Source organism: Diorhabda sublineata, chromosome 2, assembly GCF_026230105.1.
Source record: "Diorhabda sublineata isolate icDioSubl1.1 chromosome 2, icDioSubl1.1, whole genome shotgun sequence".
In the NCBI taxonomy this organism is placed as follows: domain Eukaryota; kingdom Metazoa; phylum Arthropoda; class Insecta; order Coleoptera; family Chrysomelidae; genus Diorhabda; species Diorhabda sublineata.
Window position 1 is genome coordinate 261,154 of NC_079475.1, and position 18,453 is coordinate 279,606.

The following is an 18,453-nucleotide window of genomic DNA, read 5'->3' on the forward strand; positions in this document are numbered from 1 at the left end:
AGAAGTTTTGTTGTTCGTACACGAAGCACTTCGAAGCCAATTGTCGCCTATTTTTTCAGCCACGGTTTCATTAGAGCAACGTAGAATGATCAAATTTTGAATGGTACATCAGCATTTGTTTGTTAAAAGTTTTCTTGAAAATATGGGCAAGGAAAAAAGTATGGATGAGTCTTCACAAATTAGTTCAAACAAGGTTTTGAAACAGTCAAACCATCAATTAATGAGTCATTCCCCGTACAGTTCTTGTTTGGCAACCAATTATTTCTTCCCATAGCCGCAGATCAAAATTAAATTTGCGAGGCCAAGGTTTTCCCTACAACTGAAGAAGCGATTGAAGCGTTCAAATCATATGTTTTGGAAAGTACATTAATCGGAAATGCATGGAAAAGTGTATCGATCTTAATGAAAGTTTTGAAAAACAATAGTCATACTCAATGATAAACATTTGTTTTTATTTGTCTAACTCAAAACTTAAGTAGTAACCCTCGTATGTGATTAAAATATTCCTGGGAATCCTGTAATAAATGTAAACCCCTAAAAAATTATTCTAAAATTAATTTTCATACCACACTCATTACATAACAAAAATAAAAACATTTCAATTAAAATCGTACTTGAAAATTCATCTCAAAAATTTGACTTGGAGTGTTGCTTTCTTATTATAAAAGTTGGAATTTGGAAAAGAATTAATTTTACAAAATTAAGTTCTTCAGGCATAATTATTGGAGGTTTAATAATGCTGAAAACAATTAATGTGTCCGTATATACACACACTAGCAGTTCGGTTCAGAATTGTGAAAATATCTGGTTGAAAAGATTTGTAAAATAATAAGACATATTTTTATTTTTGTTATTTATCCAACAATCACCTACCTTTCGGCAAACCGCATTATCGATCGCTCACTTGAAACTTTTCGTCTCGTTAACGTGTTGAAATTTTCGAGTCGAATCGCGCACTAAAACCTCTACTAAAAACATGTATGTACATAATACATAAACGGATTTCAATTGTGTTTAGATTTGTTCCAACTGTATGCTTGGATCATGTTTCGGATTTGGATGCACTACGCATGACTTGAATTATTACAAACACGTACTTAACAATTGTTGTTAGAATAGTAACTTAACAAAATTGGGAAAAAGAAGAAAATAGTCATTTTTGTTATAAAGTTTCACTAAAGCATTCAATTTCATCTTTACTATTGACTAAATACTATATTTCTATCTATATCTCCATATTTTGCGGCATAATATAGCACGATATTCGATGTAAAATGTGTTGACATGCGCAAATTCAAAAATAATTAATGAACAAGTGAACAAGCTCAATTTGTTGCTAGAAAGTGAAATTTTTTGTTCATTACTTGAACTTGATGCTGTTGGAACGCTATTTTCATATCGCGCATGATCAGTCTGTTGAAACGAACGAACCTATTATTTTTATGATTCAAGTTTTTGTTTTGGAGTTTTAAATTATATTCATTAAATTTTATATCATATATATAACGTATGCTTTTTAATAGAGAACTAGAGAAATTCCTCACCACATCATAAACTGTAGTAAATCGTAAATTTAGAATTTTCTTGGTATCCACAATTTTCATTACAGACATCTAGATTGGATAGAAATAAGGAGAATTTTTTATGTGACGGCAACTCCACGCACATAAATTAAATCACAACATAACAAATCTTTTTGGAAACAGTTTCACGAAAATATATATGTGAAATTTGAAAATAAAACATACTTTCTATCCCATACCAGTATACTAATAAAACTTTTTTGTTTCTTTCAAATTGAAATTGTAGACTAATCATTAGTTACATTTGTTGGACTTAAAAATCTAGAAATCGAAATACTTTTTTATTGTTTATATATAGAACCGGCATATATTTTGTTTCTTCAAAACTTTGCTTTGCAATGGAAATTGTTTCAATAATATCAACAGTTTCCCCATTTTTTTGCAAAAACTTATAATTTTATAGTTTTTCCAATATCAATTTCAGAAGACAGTTATACGAACAACAATTATTATATAAATAGGAAATTAAAAAATTATGTTAACTCCCCGTATAAAATTCAGTTGACATCTAATAAACCGTCAGCCCACGTGGACTCATCATCTCTACTGTTTAATAATAAAATCATCGAATCGTAAACATAGATGCATTTCTATTGATCAAAGCTGTCGAAATATTCCTGTAGCGCCGCTTGGTGAGATTAATTCAATTCATAAATTTCTTTAAATAAATAGAAATATTGCGTTCTTTAGACCATGAGCGAATAAGTACAATAAAATTGCACGGTGTAGTGAGAATAAATTCAGGTATGAATTCAATAATGAAGATTTAGTTATACAAACACAGCAAGTTATTTTAAAAATATTAGAATGTTTAAAAAAAGATCGAGTAGTTTCGAAAAAGGTTGCTGTGGATCATTCACAGAACCGAAAAACAAGTAAAATCAAAATTACCAAAATGTAATCAGTTTTCAGAACTGAGTTAAAGAGGTTGTAGAACTCGTAAAGAAACTTCAAGCAAAATACCGCCGAGAGCTTTGGAAAAACTGTGTTGAACATGTTCATAAAGAAGAAGATAAGAGTATGTGGTATCACCCTCTTTACAGCCCTTCGTAATTCAATTAAATGTTCTGATTATTTAAAGATAATTTGGAATTAGAATGTTCTTTCTTTATTTGCAAAAAATTCATTTTCCCCTTTTGGTTTCTTCTTTGACACTTAGTTTTCCATAAAAAAAAAACGAATGTGTTACAAAAAGGTCCCAGTTCACGTCTGGTACCATGTTTAAACCAGGCAGGTACATTTTTTTCGTCTATTTACGTTTTATAATTCAACATTCAGTTGTAGCAAATCAACAAAGTACAATAATGTTTTTTCAAGTTCCAAGTAGGACTACAATTAAGTGCATCTGTCAAAATAACGTCGTTTAATGCCATTCAAGTTATAATGGTTCGGTTGTCTTTTAGCGAATACTGTCTCGCATAAGATACGCAGATTTCTAAAAGTATTTATTAAAATAATAAATTTATAAAATGAGGTATCTACGCCTATAGTAGGTCAAACAAAATTATCGTCAAGAGTTCTTATAATCTTCGAGTGATATTGGAATAACTATAAAACCCTAATGTGTAACTAAAATTAATTTTATTTGTATGATGAATTGTGTAAAGAGGGTGATTCATCTGTATTAATTCCGTTTTCAGCAAACGAACTTCGGCATTTTTGGAATTACCTGCAAACGTCACTCATAATATCAATTTAAACTCACAGTATGTAACATATTTACTTGAACAAACTTATATATTTGAATAAACTTTGGAAAAGGTCCCATATACCTCTTGATCTGTTTGTTTTGAAATATTTGTTTTAATCCATTTAGTTTAGAAAAGTGGAGTAAATTAAAACATCAAATGTTCAGTTATATCAAATGAGAGCACCTTGTGTCATTTCAATTTATAAAACGGCACAATTGATTATTAAGAAAATAATAGATGTTTCTAATTAGTGATGTAACATCAATATTAATCAGTCACGTTAAAAAAATTGTAGTACAAAATCTAAACTTTCTGTATATACCGTGTATTCATTAAGTAACGTACTATGGCAATTGTTTGGTGTGCAGAAAAGTTTTTTTTTTAATAATTTAGGCCATTAGAATTAGATTAGAAGTATATAGGATGCGCTAATATTACTTATTAATGAATTTCCTAAATTTCTATATTTATAGATATAGTTATTCCCCCAATGTAATAAATAAAAATTCTGTCAAGGCGATATAAATTCCATATTAAATAGTTTTAAAGTTGAAGTCACATGAAACTAAAATTATTAAACAAATGTTTATACAATAAATGTTGTTATAGGAAAACTTTCATTTTCTATTATTACTCAGTATTATTTTATCAATAAAACAAGACACTTCAACTACCGACTGATCTATACCTGACCACCGGAATTTCAAATCACAATAACACCAAAAAAATTGCCAACTCTCAGTTTCTTCATTCATGATAATATAGTAATTGGTTAAAAATTGTTTCTACTGGAAGCAATATTCACTCGCATTAAAAATAAAACTCTAATGGTAAATTCAAAAATTAAAACTCACATAATCAGGTATCTCCATCTGTTAGAGCTCCGACCACATACAAACCCATGTCTCATGAGAGCACCCGCACTACTGAATGTCTAAAATAAATTTACGATTGCATTGATTCGTCCCTGCCGGTCGGTACGATGTTTTTTCGTACAGCGGACCAACTTGGTTCGTCTAAGTTCGACACTCATGTTCAACAAAAAATGTTAAATGAACCGGCACTTTTTTTACACAACCGACCAACGCCTTGAATTTGAGAATGTAAACAAGTTTTTATTTCAAACTGGCGTCAATTTTTAACCATTTTCAACTGAAGGAAATAATAAGTGTTTTTATGAAAAGATGATGCCGGTTTTTTAAGGGACTAAGTGATATGCGTTTTAAGAAATGCCAATTAGACAAAAACGAATATATATATATATATATATATATATATATATATATATATATATATATATATATATATATATATGTTTATTTTAGAAACGTTTAATAAAAATTAGTTAACAAATTATAGTAGATACTCAAACAATATTTTCAACAATACATGAAAACACCGATGGTTTTTATAAAATATTCCAAATAGGATGATTATGTTCAGGATCTTGTGGTTGAATTTTCCTTGTTTTATTGTCATCTGCTTAACGATGAGACCTTAACCAAGCATTTACGTAATCATCTGGTTGAAATAATTGTTGCGGTGGGCTATTCATTTTTATAAATAAAAGATTTGCTAGATTTTCAATTAATATTCCTAATTTCTTTGTTCATTTAAAATAATATTCATATTACTAAATCCCAGCTCACACCCTGCCGAGTTGCAAGGTACAATATTATTTATGTATCGAATTAAGATTTCTACATCTCCAGGAATTACTTTGCCTCCAGTATCAATATAATCTCTAAATGCATTGACACATTGCATCGGTGATGTTAAATTAAATCTGGTGCATAATGATTGGATTTCATTTTCTCCATAGCCAATTTCAATATCTGCCGGCCACTCCGCTGGATCTAGTACTCGAAATTCACTTATCAAATCATTTTCTGTATGTAGTCTTCTAGTCATATTATTAATGAGACTTACAAGGAATTGATTTCTGTTAATAATAAGATTTTTTTTATTATCTGTTAAAGTTAATGTTCCTAATTTCATCACTTGAACAGCCTCTGATGCTTCTATGAATTTGTTTCCTTTTTTTAACTTTTTTTAGTGATTCCAAATAGCGAATAGTTCGACGGATTAATTTGTCCACATATATCATCGTTACACTTCTGTTCTGTAATGCTTCATACAAGATGGAAAGTTCATACAAACCGTCATAGATTAATGCCAAATTAATTATAAATTGTTTAGACATGATCTAATCAGTTTTTCAACGAGTTTCATCAGTTGCGGCTTAATGAAAATGTTCAGCAAGAGATTTTAAATTTTGCCAAACTGCATTAACAGTTCTGAATGAACTAGCTACGACCTTATTCCTAAAACAGGTCCTATTCTTTTAATTTCTTCTCCCAAATTTTCCGCCCATGATTCTAGTTCGCGTTGATTTTTAGGAGATTGATGATAAATGGTATATAATGTATCCATAAATATGTGAAAATGATTAATAACATTTACTTCCGCGACAGCATCATTAACAGAGAGATGATTTAAACAGTGCCACGTGATTATTTTTGGAAATTTATTCAATAATTTTGTAGCCGGATCTCTGACCTTTTTCCTAACATTACACTTGCTTCTTAACTAGTAAATGCAATTAAATTTTGTTTCAAATAATTCTCGTTCGAAGCCATATTTCTCCAAGTTATATTCTGTAATGGTGGATGCTGTTTGATCGGAAAATTCTATTAAATCAAAAAAAAAGGAATCGTGGTTCAATGATTTTATTCATTTCAAATTTTGAAAATATAATTAGAATAGATTTTTTACTTAATGCTGTAGATTCATCAATGAGAATCGAAATCTTTCCATTTGTTTTCATAATTTCTGAACAAATGATAAATTTCATATTTTTGGACATGTGATTAATTATATTTGCGCAGGTATATCTGGACCGTAACCAGGTGCCAAAATTGTTCCATTTAATTCTTGCAATTGCAATAAATTATAATAATCCGAATATGGTCGGTCGTGTTTGGTTAAATAATAAGCAGTTCTAAATACTAAAGACGTGCTCTTAATAGACGCCTTATTTAAATTGTCTATTACATTTTCTATTGGCTGATGCTGTTCGCCGCTTAAATTTTTTTCTGAATTAATGTGCGCTGTTTTCCGCACTCCAAATATTAAGCCACGTGACTTCGTCAAAACCATTATCATTATAAGTACTTGTTGACGTTGATGCTATGGTTGCAAGTTCAACAGATTCCAGTTGATCAGCGTTGCAGTTGGTGTTGGATATTGGCTCAATGTCGCATTTTCCTGGGTCATTGACTCATCTTCGCTGCCAGTTTTTAGTTTCTTTTTTAAAAAATCGGTGATGCTACTATTTTTTCTTTTTTCACTCTTGTTGAAATTACAATAAAATAAATAGTATTATTTAATAGGAAAGAAAAACGGACATTTTTTTATTAATAATGAAAATGAAATATACTTACATTTTAAGTTTATTACATTAAAGATTATAGGAAAATGTAACTACTACATATATATATATATATATATATATATATATATATATATATATATATATATATATATGATGCGCACGTAATCTTGTAGCGAGAGGTTCTTAGAAATATGCGAAATTGACACTAACACTTTTTAATCGACACTTTGACTTTGTAGGTAGCGTGCATAGAATATTTTGTTAACAGTAGTACTTATTAATCTTATTATTACATTGTATGTAATAAAGGTTTTAATATGCATACAATAGTTTTGTGTGGAACTTATTCACTAACTAAAACTTCCACTTTCTATAAATGTGCCGTCGCATTTGACACTGATTAAAAAAAATAGTTTTACAATACTCGAATTCTTACACTAAGGGTGGATAGTGTAAAAACTACAAAGATGGGAATTTCTCGGCAATGCACATTTCAGATGAAAATCGGTACGTTTGTCGGTATTTTTATTAGCATCACTGTAATAAACTAATAAAGTTTAAAATATCTACCAATACTGGAAACCAACATCTGGGAAATCCAGTTTACAACAAAATGTATAATAAAAATTCTTAGCATTAGCCGCAGGCCCATTTGGGTATGGCAATAAACTATACCAGGGATGAGCAATGTACGGTCCGTGGGGACCGCTGGCATTAAAATTTATGTATGAAATCTTTACTTTTTTTAAATGTTATATTTTTTTCTTCTAATGTTTATTATAAAGTTTAATTCCCGTTGAACCGGTTCAAAATATATTTTCTTGATTTTTCTATTAGTAATAAGTAATAATTTGAAATTGTTAATAAAAAAAAAATATTTTTCACTGCAACAGTGTGTACACAAAAGGACCGAAAAGGGACGAAAGTCGGGGGTTGCTCGATAGCTGATGCGAATTTACCATATAGCACAAATTGCAGCATGGTGTTTCCTATGTTCGGTTTCCACAAAATTTTATGGTAGATGAATAAACGATAGAATTTGAATCGTTAATGATAGAGGGCGATGTTTAATATATTTTAGATATTGTGATTTCTCTTGACAATTTTTTTTGTCCTTTAACATTCTTTAGACAGAAAAAAAATTCGGCATATATAATTCTATTTTCAATATTTTCGTTAAAACGATACCTATGTCAAATAATTATTTTTTAATTTCATTTTGAGAAGATAATACCGCCCTTAAACACCTGCTGCTTATGTTTCAGCGTTAAAAATGTTAAATTTCAATTCTTATTTAATCTTATTTCTGATATTTTTATAGTTTTTGTTTCCAAAATTATAAGTATATAAAATTATTATTTTAATCGTAACATGTTCACATTTTGCCGTAGATAGCGGCTACTCCCATCGATAAATTAGAAATTAGCATTAGACCTTAAGTATTAGAGGATGCGACTGAAACATCTAAGCCCTATTAGACTCCCATTTCGAATGCTAATTAGTATGCTAACTTTCTAAACGCTAATAATTTTATTGAAATCAGTGTTTGAATCATTTAGAACGTCTGAATAAGGGGTTAATTACTGTATCTTATTAATGAAATTTAAAAATGGCTACTTGATTATGGCGAGCTAATCATATTTTTTTTTCAACAATTCCTCTTTAAGAAGTTTTAAGGAATCAATTTGATTTAGTATACCTAATAAACATTTCGAAATTCGTCAAAATAATGAGAACATTACAGTATAAATTTTATACTCTGACCAATTTGTAAACAACTTTTTATTTCGAGTCGGCATCTTTTTTCAAACTACAGTAGGTATATAATGAGTACAAATAAATGTCGGCGATACAAAAATATTTCACGACTTTTATCTGGACAGTTACATGAAGAAAAATCTACATTATTCTAGAAATTAAGACGTAAGAAGATAATATTTCATAAACATGTGTCAGTGTTTATTCTATTATAAAATAGGATTGTTGAAAATACCTTTCAATGAATGTTAGTTGACTCACTCAAGAAATTAATTCGCTTATGAAACTGCAAACTGTGTTTTTTTGTATTGAATAAAGTTTTTAAAAACCAATTTATGCTTTTTAAATTTGAATATTGATTGAAAATATAAGAACTACTATAAATATGAATAACTAACAAAGTATTACACAATGAATTAAAAAAATTATATAGATAATTTGAGTGTAGTTTTTTGATGGATTATACTTATTTGGGTACTCGTAAAAAAATATTAATTTTTACCTATGGACATTCAACAAAAAAATATGTTCAATGAGTACCGGGCAAAATTGAAACAACATCTATATTAATAAGTTGGACATTCGTTAAATAAAACAAACTTACAGTAAAATTTATAAATCCCGAACAATCACTACTCCAGACACCTCCACGCATGTTTAACGTTCAAAATCATCAGCACTACTAATGTCTGGGTCCGTACATCCTTTAACCCAGCAAGTTTGTGAGGTTTGTTCGTACAGCGAATCGGAAGAATTCGTGATTGATCGTATTCGTCTGTTGAATAAAAAATGTAACGTTTAATGAGAGCCAAACTGAAAAGTTTTTACATAAAAACCAATTCCTAGAATAAGATTTTGTAAACAACCATTTATTGGAAACCTTTGTCTTATTTTTAATCTTTTCTAACTACAGCATGTAACAAAGAGATACCGACAATACAAAAACAAATTCTTTCCCAACTTTTATATATGTATTGACAAATTTTTTACAATACTTCGCTTCCTTTGAATATTTGTAGACATATATTGAAGATACGTTATAAGATTTGCATACTGATAATTGAAGATTAAGGATTGATTTTAGCTATTTTGAATTTATAACATAGATAATTGAATATAATTTAATCAGACTTTATTAAATTAAAAAAATGTGAATATTTTTATTTAAATAATTCGAGTGAATTGATTTTTCTTGGGTTTTTAAAAAATAATTTTTAAAAGTAACAGTAATTAGGTATCTTGATTAGTTACACCCTTCAGATTTTGCTAAAATTTCAGTATGTTATAAAGAAAATTATGCTGAACAAAGATATATATAGGGCGCGGAAAGCAGAACTTCACATAGTTTTTCATTTTCTACTTGGAAGTTCCAGAAGATGAAAAAGATTTCATACAACATAGTTCAACATCACATGTCTCCATTATCGAATAATAGCATCATAATTTTCTTCATTTTTTATTGAAGATTTGTCAATTTGCCAATTATACAGTCCAAATTGATGAAGCAACCCTTGGTCGACGGGAATATCATCAGGGTCGGATCATGAGTGTTTGAAAGGATAGATCCGGTGTCAAAATATTTCTTTATCGAGCCAGTTCCATCAAGATCTTCACAAATTCTTTAAGAGATCATCATGCGTCGGGTACATAATGGTGCAACAATTATGTTTGATTGCGCTATAATAATTTGTGTCCAGAACGAAGGATGCATTTAGCGGTTTATCGCAGTTATAATTTCGTAGATCCAGAAACCAAAATATACACTCAAAATATAAAGATGCTCAGTAAAGATTTGCGTGATAATATAACACGTTATGGAAGATCAATATAAACAATATATTGCTAAATACATTATTTAAGAAACGCTTTAGCTGTACACAAAGAATTGATGAGTTTTTTCACCAAATGTCTCGGATATATCTAATCGAAATTCATGTTTATTCAAAATGATAGATCGATACCAAAGTTTTCAATATTATTAATTTGTATTTACATTTTCTTATTTGCTAATAAAAGAAGTTGTTCTACAATTTGAACAACCACCTCGAATCCTCCTTCCACCCATCTTAATCATCAATTTGGATAAAACCAGAAACAAAATTCGTTAAATTTGATTAAATGATTACTTCAGAATCAATTAGTGCAAGGGGTTCATGGGGATGTTAAGACTCTTAAGACCATAGCAACAAAGCATAATACTTCACATAATAAAAAATCAAGATTTCAAAGAACAAAAAGCTCTCAGACTTTTTTCGAGAAAGCCGATATTTTGACGTGGAATTTTTTTTCGATTAAAAATTAAAATGCTTATTCGGTATCAATATATATATATATATATATATATATATATATATATATATATATATATATATATATATATATATATATATATATATATATATATATATTACAGTATATCTAGGAAATCAGAATTAAGTTTTCACCTAATTTCGTAAAAAATATTTTTTTATAGATGAACAACCAAAAACTTAGTTATTTGAATTTTTTATAACCCACAACTTTGCTATTTAATTTATTATCATAGGCTCATTGGCATCTAAATATCATTTAGAAAAAAGAGGTTTAGAAAAAAAGGTATATATTCAACAATTATTTCTTCCTATGAATACAGAGCAGAATTGTAATAACAAATATTAATATTAAAAAGATTTGTTGAAACTTACGTAAAATTATAACCACAATTACTCTATACATCTCACACATCTTCAATAATGAAGAACATTGGCACTACTAAAATATGTGTCCTTCCACTCAGTCGAATCGGAAAATTTCGTAACAGTTCGGATTCGGCACCTATGATGTACACGAACAAAAAATTTTGAGACTTGTTAATGAGAGGAGACAGAACTTTTTTGCACAGCAGACCAATACTTGGAATTGGAATTTGTAAACAACTTTTTATTTGAAATTTGTGTCTTATTTCTAATCTTTTCCAACTATAATATATAACAAAGAGATGCCGAAGATACAAAAACAAAGCCATCTACAACTTCAATATCGGAATGGTTTTTGCTATGACTTATTTAATATTTGAAGATATTACTATTATACTATAATAGGGTTGTCAGCCTCAAATTTAACAAACCAGGACAATTCAGTTTAAAAACAGGACGCATTAATGGAATTGCAATAGTCAAATAAATATCTAGTGAGAGCAGTTGGAATAAAATTCAAATAATAAAAATAATACCACTTTTTAATCATTGAATAAAATTATACGTTTGAAAAATAGTTATTAAAATATAAAATAAACACTTTAGTTTGTAACAAACATACTATTTTTGAATAATTGCAGTGTTTTAGTTTTTATTTGAATTTTGAAGGATCATTTCAATTAAAAGTGTGAAGGGGTAACTTCAACCCGAAAATGGTAATAACTGTTTCTAGGAATTGTTTCAGTTTAAGCGTTTTCTCCGCTATGCTAAACGAGTAAATGTCAAGTTGAAACCTATTACCTTTTGGCTACGCTTTAGTTTATTCATCATCGTGATTGTGTTTGATTACCTTTGAAGAAAGTTTCGTGCTTCACTAGGTATTTGCTATTTGAAAATAAGTAATGATACACCTAATTGGTTGGAATGCTCTAAGAAAATTTCTAATGTGTTTCTACTAACGTAAAAAGTAGTACAAAAGCAGGATATACAATCGGTTCTGATTGGAATTATTGACATGTATATAGAAGTAGCACAACAAATCGAACAATTAAGTTAAGTATATAATGTCCCCCTCACATAGACGGTAAGCAGTTAGCTGACAAAGATAAAGTCTTTGGAAAAACATTGCTGAATATAAATAGAACAAACCATTCGAACAAATCAAAATACATCACAAAAACTCAACATATTTCAATTACCTACTAATGGTTATAGAAAGTAGATAGTATTATTTTTAAGAACAAAACTTCCAGGAGGACAACTTTAAAACAAATACAGAAAAAAATACCTAAAAAGTATCAAACACACAATAGTATTAAAGTAAGTTAATAAAATATAACATTCTTATTAAAATAAAAATACACCAATTATCGATGAATTTTTTCATAATACCTCGTATAATATGGTTTTGTTGAAATGTCTGAGACTGTTAAGATGAACGAAATAATCACTCGTATAATAAATTAGGTATTGAAGTTTTCTATGTCAGAATTTGATTAGATAATAACGTCAAAAATATTTTCATAAAATGTTGATATTTGATAATAAGATACATTATTCTCGACGATATATTTGTGAAGGTATATTGAAATAGGTGTTTGCAATACTAATTAAATGAAAATTAAAACCTAATATATTTTACAATAGATACATTAAAAAATATTGACTCAATTATATATTAGTTATTATTAATATTGTTAAGAGACTGTTAGAAAAGATAATTTCCTCTTTCCCGTAATTATATAAATTAAGCAAAACTGCTTCTATTTACATTAAAAATAAAATATGAATGGAAAATAAAAATATAAAACTCACATATTTCAAACTACCAATACACTCCTGTACAACCTTTGATTTCTCATCGTATGCACTTCTTCACCATTCGGAAGCACGGGCACTACTAAAATAATGGTAGTTTTAGTCCGAACGTTGAGTGGATGTGGTCTAGTGACGTCAACACGTCTAATTGGTGGGAGTGGGAGGGACAGCCTATTGTTTGATTTTAATTGGAATAATATGTTTTACTTTTGGCCAACTACGTTCGTCCTATGTGTAGATCAAGATTTATGGTGTTGGTGCTGTTGGCGCCAACCTTGGCTCGAACGTTGGGAGTTGGCCGTCTTATGTCGGTTTTTTGACGAGACATCAAAGGGAATTTGTCCCAATTTTTGTGTATTCGGCCACATATTGGAGTGTTATAAATCGTTTTAACTTGCTTAGTCTGCGAAGGGAGAGTGCGCGTCGTAATAACTTTATTATTATTCAAAGTAAATAATGTCACCCCAGAAGGATATGGTCAAATTAAAACGTTTTACTGTTTTTGGAGCTTTATTAAGCGGAACCAGTTTAATGGAATACAACAGTCAAAGACCATAAAAATAGAAAAGCTGTTGTCGATGCATGTCAACGTAGACAGGTCAGTTTAAGCCTCAAATATGCTGTAGCTGAATTAAAAAAATATAGAGAGAGTCTTTAATGAGCACGTACAGGCTTTATACCAAGAAAATAGAAGACAGTATTCTTTTAGGTGCATACTCAGACGAGGTCTTCAAACCAGCAAACCAATTGATTATGAATTTATGGACAGCTTCCTACGGTCATAAGGTATAATAAAAACACTACTACAATAAACACAGTGGTAAGTAATAAAAAATTGTTATTTTATTTACTTTAATTAAAACATGCTAGATAGATCTGTCTACTTAAAAAAAAGTATCTTAAAAATTCGTCCCTTATTTGTCTTATTAGTTTTCTGTTGGTCGCCATAATATTTGCTCCAGTGGCACTAGAACGTTGTGTTGCTCTTGGACAACGCGGTTTATCATTCCTTCAGGTATGTACCTACAAATTCCTTGAGGCTCTAATTCTCTTTAAGGAGTTGTGTAGGAATATACAAGTAAGAGTTATAATTGTTGGACTTTCCGGTTGTAGCAACATAGGTTAGGTACTATTAGGTATAATTGGGTACTACTCGTGCGCGTGATAGTTGCTGATTAAAGAACCTCTGTTTACAGCCACATTGTGGTGGTACACCAGGATAAGGTTTCATTAGTCTCTTTGATAAAGCGAAGGCACCATCAGTACAAAAACATATGACAAAGGCATATTTCTATAAGGCATTGGAATCGATTCCGAAAAAACTTCATCATATCCATTAATTTTTTGATATAATAGGCTATCACTAAAAACCCCACCATCATTCATACGTCCATGAGTACCAATATCGGTAAATAAGAAATTATAGACACTATCAGCTAATGCTAGCAAAATCATGTTAAAGTCTTGTTTATAGTTGATAAATTCTGAGCCGCTGTTGATAGGAGCTTGTGATTTCACATGTTGTAGGCATCTGAAATAATAATAAAAGCAACATTAATACAAAAAACAATAATAACTATTAAATATAAAATTACAGAAAAGCATTTTGTTTCAGACTGGAGCAGCCTTTGACCAAAATGTAGGTACTTAAGAATGTAGGTACTCGAAGAAGAAAATGACATTGAACGTAATTACCCTGCGACCCAAAACCACCATTCCCTCCAGAAAGCGAACTGCACCAGAGTTAGTACATACGAAAAAGCAAATGGATGAAGCAGTTCATATCTTAAAAAATAGGGCGGACATTTATAATAAGATATATTTCTGTATTTTTAGATTTTCCTTTAAGGGAAATGATCACTTAAGGTTTGAAAAAAATTACCGTTAGAGGGGGCTATTTTGCACTTTTTTTAAATGAAAAATCTGCCCTTAATAAAGTTTCCTCACAACATTTTTGTAACACTCTACAGAATAAAGTAAATTTTATATTTCTTTATATTTGTATTTAGCACTTAAGTACATATTACATATAAAATAAGAGATTTACATACACACTACTCTTCTAACATAAACAATTATTTATTTTAATTTTATATTTATTTTATGAATAATAAGAAACACATTTAACAAAATCTAATCTTGTAATTTGATTTGATCTAAAAAATTTAATTTATTTTTAACTTTTGCATCTTTAATACTTGCTGGAATATGTAAGCTCTGTATTTTGATATAAGTATCAATCTGAAATTCTTTCAATTTTTCTATAAAAACGTAGATATATAGCAGGGTGCGACGAATAAAATGAAGAATTAAATCTAGAGTGAAATGACTCACATGCATTAGTTGTGTGAAATATTGATGGACTTGCATCTGACCACATAAACCAAGCTTGGTGTAAATGAAATCTACAACCATTTATTTTTATATTCGGCCATGTAAAATATAGAGCGTTATGTATGGCTTTTTCGAAATCCACATCCATTGGTTTGAAAATCACATTAAGTTGATCAAACATCTTAGATCTTAATAAAGAAAATGAATTGATATATGTATCAATAAATTTCGAAGGTAGTAAACAATACGCAAGTGTATGTTCCACTTGACCGTTTTTAAACCCGTGTATGGTAAACATTTGTAAAAAATATTTTGCGGAATAAGAAAATGTACCGTGAATGTAAAAAATGTTCATATCACACATTACACGAATGTTACTGTCACAAGAAAATACAATAATATTATGTTCAGGACTGTTGATGTACAAAAAGCATTCACCTTTTCCTGTTTTAGGATTTAATTTTTCCACTGCACTATGCACTTCCTTTATATTTTTAGATAGTGGTCCTGGTGACAACTTGCGCGTATAATTATAAATATTTCTTCGTACATAGTCTACATCGGTCGTTGTCATGGTCTGTGGCAAATTGGAACTCAATTCCCTGCGAATAATCTTCGATGGTTTGATTAATTTCTTCTCGTCTCGAAATTGTTAATTCAGGACCAACAGTAAATACGTTGGCAGAACATTTTACATTCTTTTTCACGCACCTCCAATACAATTCTCCACTTTTCAAAACTTTATCGTTAAAAAACGCAAAATTTCCTAAGCTTAGAAGAGTTTACCAAGCGAACTTTTCACTATTTGAGCCATTTCAATAATGTAAAGTACCTATACGACACAACAACTGAATCTGATCTTAGGTAAGAAATCTAGTCAACCCTATATCTACTGGGTATTTCCAAAATATGTTAAGTACCTACTTAAAAATCTATCAACTTTCCCTCTATTGGGTTATTTTATGACTCGACCTACCTAGCGCTGAAAATACATGTCGGATTATCTACCCTTCTTGGTCAAACAGGTAAAGAAGGATGGTTAGCGCTCAAATTACACCCGCCGAAAAAATATTTCGCAGAAATCAAATAGGTAACTTGACGAAGTCGATTTATTTTGTCAACTTGTTGCGAAAAAAATTTAAACATTTGATGAACAAGAAAGGGAAGATATTATGCATGAGAGATTGATGAAATACTCTACAACAGAAGAAAGAGATCTGAAAATCAGTCTAGATGTTCAACGCATTCTTTCAGTTATCAGGTTTCTGGACGAATCAAATGTAACCTTACCTCGGCCATCCCATATTCATCCAAGCCTGGCTGAACTTTGGGAAAACCGACCTCGGCCATCCTATTGTCAGAGAGGCTTGGCAGAACTCTAAATAAATATATAAAGTTTTGTTCTGATATCTTACCATAATAGATATCTTAACATTAAAAGTAATAATTTTTTATGAATAAAATTCTTTTTTGCATAAAATACAGAAAAATAGAATAATAAAAAATAGTATCACTTCTTTATATGTTTAATTATTCAACTAATATTTGTATGTACATTAATAGAAACTTGTGATAAAAATATTATCCTATTAACAATATATTAAAAATCTATTTTTACAAGCAACCAGCGATCCAAGGATGCAGACCAGTCTTGGGTTTATCTAGGCAGACAGGCTTGCAAATATAAGCGAGGGACATTGTTATCATTCCAGATGACTTCTAGTTGACTCCGAGACTTCGACGAGTGAACAAGTGCGACAGTGAAGTGAAGTAAAGCGGACTCAGGTAGTCAGGTGAGACCCTGATTAAACTTTCTTTTCTTTGCAGGTAACTGTGCTTTGACACAGCCTTTTATTTATAATGCTAAAAAACATTTCTGCATGAAAGAATTGTGTTTGTCAACACATATTTGATTGTGCGGAATTATCCGTTTTTTCGAAACAGCCGTACTTATCAGTACGGCTTAAACTTTTCTTTTAGGTAACTTTAGATACCAAATCAAAATAGGAAAACCGGGACCGAGAGCAACAGGCATGGAGCCTAAAAACTCCAAAAATAGGGTTGAGTTATCTAAAATCATAATTCAACAAAAAGCTGATTATGAAGCGCTAGTTGAGACGATGGGACAGCAAATTTAATCCCTCGAAGAGAGGATGAGAAACTACGAAGAAATGATCATCGGTAAAGACAAGCTAATTAAGTCCTTAGAGGGCAATATTAGAGAACTCAATGACGATAACAACACATTGGCAGATAGAATAGTAGATTTGAGAGATGAGTTGAAAACTTAAAATAAAACAAAAGAAGAAACACAAAACGAAGACTGCCCCATGGAAAGAGACTTCATGGAAGTGAAAAACAAAAAAAAAGAAAGAAAGCAGAGAGACAATTCTCTGATGAAGAAATAGCAACGGACAAACAAATCCAAGAAGAATTGGAGAAGATAAAAAAAGACGAACAAAGGAAACAGACAAAACCGGAGAGAAGGCCACCTCCGATAATTCTAAAATCCCCACTGATGTGGACAGCACTACGCAAACAGCTAGTGCAAAGAAAAATCGACGCCCAGTGTAAAATGGGAATACACACGGGCAAAATAACGACAGCAATTAAAGACGACTTTAACAAGATGAAGATGCTCCTGAGCGAGTATAAGGAGATTGAGTGGTATACCTACCTACTCAATGAGGAAAAGGAGAAGAAGCTAGTCATAAAAGGACTGGCTGTTAACACCCCAGTGTCGGAGGTAGAGGAAGAACTGAGTGAAAATGGACTGAGGCCAAAGAAAGTATGGCAGCTGACAAGCCGTACTCAAAGAAAGGAGGACAACACCCGAAAACTACTACCTATATATATGGTAGTAATAGAACCTACAGAAGAACCAACATATAAGAAGTTGAGATACCTCTGCCATACAAAAATAAGTGTGATAGAACAAAAAAGGCACGACGGACCTGTACAATGTTACAGGTGTCAGGGATTCCATCACGGACAAAGCACGTGCAACATGGACGTGCATTGCGTGAGATGCGCGGGAGCGCATAGAGCGGCGGAATGCACGCTCAGCAAGACGGAAAAACCGAATTGCAGGAACTGCGGAGGAGAACACCCCGCAAACTACAAGGGGTGCCCGAAACACCCGAAAAAGATGGAGAACAGCCAAGCTAGGAACACCACGCAAACAGGACGCACTTACGCAC

At 30.7% G+C, this 18,453-nt stretch overlaps 1 pseudogene; it reads right to left on the reverse strand.

Moving 5' to 3' along the window:
* Window positions 1–14,149: 14,149 nt before the first annotated feature.
* The window catches only part of LOC130453073 (NADH-ubiquinone oxidoreductase chain 5-like), a 34,078-nt pseudogene continuing 29,774 nt past the window's right edge, over window positions 14,150–18,453 (reverse strand).